This window comes from Lutra lutra, chromosome 1 (genome assembly GCF_902655055.1).
Source record: "Lutra lutra chromosome 1, mLutLut1.2, whole genome shotgun sequence".
Lineage (NCBI taxonomy): Eukaryota > Metazoa > Chordata > Mammalia > Carnivora > Mustelidae > Lutra > Lutra lutra.
The window spans coordinates 94365747-94370227 of NC_062278.1; positions in this window are offsets into that span (position 1 = coordinate 94365747).

Sequence of the window (4481 nt, forward strand, 5' to 3'; positions counted from 1 at the left end):
CCTTATTATTAAGGTTTATTCTATCCTTAGTCTCATCCAGACATACCCTTACAGACACACTCAGACTAACATTCAACCAAATACCTGGGCACTATGTGGTTCTGTCAGGTTGACACATAAAATTAACCATCAAAAATATAAATACAGTAATGTTAAAAGTAAAAAGATGAGTAAAGATAGACCATGAAAACAAAAATTTAAAAAAAAATGAAGTGACCATACTAATATCAAACAAAATAGACATCAGAATAAGGAAGATCACTACTAAAGGGATCAATTCATCAAGAGGGCAAAACCAAAATCAACCTTCTAAATGTGTATGCACCTAAATACAGGAAGAAATAACCAAGGGAAAAGCATGACAGGATAAATAGTAAATCTATTGCTATACCTGGGGAGTTCAACACTCTTTCTGAGTGGACAAAGAAGAAGTGGACGGAAAGAAGTGGACAAAAAATTAGTAACATTATAAACTTGAACACCACTAGCAAATGACTCATTTTACACGAAGGAAAATTTACCATTCTAAATGCTTCCAATGAAAATAAAGATCTATGAACAATGATCTGAGCTTGCACCTTATGAAACTAAATACAGAAGAGTAAATTCAGCACAAAGTAAGCATGAAAAAAAGGATGAGAGCAATCAGAGCAGAAATCACCGAAAGAGCAGAAAAAAGAATAGAGAAATGAATAGAACCAAAATTTATGTCTTGGAAAAGAAAGATAAAATTGGCAAACCTCTTGCTATACTAACCAACAAAAAGAGAATACACAGATTATCAGTATAAGGAATGACAGGGAGGACATCATGATAGATTCTACTGACATTCTAAAAAATAATGAAAAAACATGAACCACATTGTGTTGATAAATTTTAGAACTTGGGTGAAATAAATTCCTTTAGGGGTGCTTGAGTGGCTGTCGGTTGAGCGTCAGACTCTTGATTTCAGCTCAGGTCGTGATCTCCTGTTAACTCTGCACTCAGTGTGCAGTCGTCTTCAGATTCTCTCTCCCCCGCCTTCTCCACCCTCACTCTCTCTCTCTCTCTCTCAAATAAATAAATAAAATCTTTTTTAAAAAAAAGCAATTTCTTTAAAATGCAAATCACAAAAGTTCGTTGAAAAAGAAGCAGAAACCCGAATATCTCTCCATTTGTTAAATTGAAGACATAATTAAAAACTTCCCCTCAAAAAAGGAAAAAAAATGCCAACATCAGATAATGTTACTTGTCAATATTACCAAAAAATGTAAAGAAGAAAGACTATCAATTTTATAAAAACTCTTCCAGAAAATTGAAGAGGAAGAAATACTTCTCACCTCATTTTAATATGGCCAATATCAACCTGGAATCGAAACAGACAAAGACAATAAAAGAAAATTAGAGATCAATAAGCCTCATGAATATCCTAACAAAATTTTAGCAAAAAAAAATCCGGGAATATATACAAAAGACAATAGATTGTGACCATGTGTGTTTTAACTAAACAATGCAAGGTTGTTTTACTACTTTAAATCAATCGAAGTGATTCATTGTATTTACAGAACACAAAAGACAACCCATGTGATCAACTTAATTAATGGAGAAAAAATGTTTGATAAGATGTTTTTATGTTTGATAAAGTTTAAGAGTTATTTATAATAAAAACTTTCAGGAAACTGAGAATAGAAGACAACTTCCTCAACCTGATAAAAGGAATCAACCTATTGCTTTCATCATGCAAATATTGAAAACAAGGCAAATATCTCCACTGTTCCTTTTATTCTATTTGCATTGCAGACTCCAGCCCACACAGTACAGCAATAGAGGAAAAAAGTTTACAGTTTCAAAGTGGTCTACATAGACAACCTTAAAGAATCTCCAAAAATGCTATTAAAAATAATAAGTCAGGGGCACTTGGGTGGCTCAGTAGGTTAAGCACCTGCCTTTGGCTCAGGTCATGATCCTGGAGTCCAGGGATCAAGCTCCAGGTCAGGCTGCCTACTCAGCAGAGAGCCTTCTTCTCCCTCTATCCCTCTCAGCAGGGAGCCTGCTTCTCCCTCTCCCTCTGCCGCTCTCCCTACTTGTGTGCTTTTGCTCTCACTCTCTTTCTCTGTGTCAAATTAACAAATAAAATCTTGGGAAAAGAAAAAAAAAAAAAAACCTAAGTAGTGAGTTTAGCAAGCTTCCAGGAAAATCAAGGTCAATATATGAAAGGATATCACATTACATAAACAATAAAATTTAGAAATGAATATTTAAAAGATCATGTCACTTATAATATTATCAAGTAATCAGAAAGTATAGGAATATATTAATCAAAACAATGAAAATATGTACACTGAAATCTATAAAATATTCCTGAGACAAATTAAGGAGGTAAAAAAAAAATGGAGATATGTACCATGCTTTTGGATCAGAAGACTGAACACTGTTAAGATAACAATTACCACAAATGGAACTACATGTACAACAGAATCCCAAATAAAATCCCAGCAGCACATTTTTCCTTGTTAGAAATTTATACGCTGACTTCAAAATATATACGGAGCATCAAATGATGTAGAGCAACCAAAAGAATGGTCAAGTGTGAGGACTTATATTACCTGATATCAAGGTTTATTAAGAAACTACAGTAATGGGACTCCTGGGTGGCTCAGTCAGTTAAGCATCTGCCTTCAGCTCAGGTCATGATCCCAGGGTCCTGGGATCGAGTCCTGTGTCAGGCTTCCTGCTTCTCCATCTCTTTCTGCTGCTCCCTTTCTGCTCTCTCTCTATTTATCAAATAAATAAAGTCTTTAAAGAAAAAAAAAAAAGGAAGAAACTACAGTAATCAAGTATGGGTGCAATGATAGACAAATAGAGTCTAGAAATGGATACATGTATACAATCCACTGGTTTTTGACAAAGGCACTAAGGTAACTCAGTTGGAAAAAGGATAGTGTTCTAAACAATTTGTGCTATAAAAATTAGATATCCACATGGGAAAAAATAAACCCAGACCTTTATATCACACTATACAGAAACATTTGCTTAAAGTGGCTAATAGCTTTACCTGTTTGGAAACAAAACTGTAAAAATTAACAAGAAAACAAGACAGAAAGTATTTGTGACCTTGGGCTAGGCAAATATTTCTTGGATGGAAGACAAGTATAAGCCATTAAAGAAAAAGGAATAAAATGAATTTATTTTGATTTGATCAAAATGAAATATGTCCACACTTCAAAAGACACTGTTCAGAAAATGAAAAGGCAAGTCACAGAAAGGGTGAATATATTTGCAGCTTTTTAAAAAAATAAAGGTTCTATATAGGGGCGCCTGGGTGGCTAGGTCACTTAAATGCCTGCCTTTGGCTCGGGTCATGATCTCAGGGTCCTGGGAGAGAGCCTCACATCAGGCTCCCTCCTCAGCAGGAAGTCTGCTTCTCCCTCTTCCTCTGCTGCTCCCCCTGCTTATGCTCTCTCTTTCTCTCTCTCTCTCTCTCTCTCTCTCTCTCTCAGATAAATAAAATCCTTTAAAAATTTTTTGAAAGGTTCTATATTGAAAATATGTAAAAATCCTTATAACTAAACAAGAAGACAAAGAAAGATGAATAAATTGGCAAAAGGTTTGAATAGAAACTTTGTCAAAAGAAGTTTACAAATGGCTAAAAAGTACACAGAAAGTTGCTTAAGATTATTAATCATTAGGGAAATTCAAATGAAAACTAAAGTGAAATATCACACACTAGAATGGCTGAAATTTAAAGGTATATGTCAGGAAGTATGTGGACCAGCTAGAACATTCATACATTGCTGATAGGAACGCAAAATGCACATTCGAAATGGAAAACAGTTTGGTAGTTTCATGTAAAGTTAAAATACATTTACCATACCATGTGACAATCCTGTTCCTACATATTTAGCCAAAAGCAACAAACACATGTTCACAGAAAGGCTTGTTCTCAAAGTTCATAACAACCTTATAGGTAATAGTAAAAAACTGGACACGATCCAAATTTCCATCTCTGGCATATCCTTATTGTGGAATACTACCCAGGAATAAAAACGAAGAAACTTTTGATACACAGAACAACAGGGACAAATCTCAAAACCAAAATGAAATAAACCCAATACATATTGTGTGATATTACTTATATGAATTCCATAAAAAACAAAACAGAGCGACACAGAGCAGATCAGTGGTAGTCAGGGACTGGGGTGGGGTCAATTTGAGAACAAAGTGCTGTGTGGGAACTTCTGGGAGTGACTAGAATGTTCTATATCAGGATTGTGGTGATGGTCACTCAACTGTATACACTTGTCAAAATCATCAAATTGTACATTCAAATTTGGTGAATTTTATTGTATGGAAACTATACCTCAACAAAGCCAATTAGGAATATACTTATTTAGTTTCTCTTGTTTGTAATGCACATACTATGGATAGGAGAAGAAAAGGTTGGTTTTTTTTAAAATTATATGACCTACAATTTTCTCTTTTTTTCTTACCTCTGCCTATTT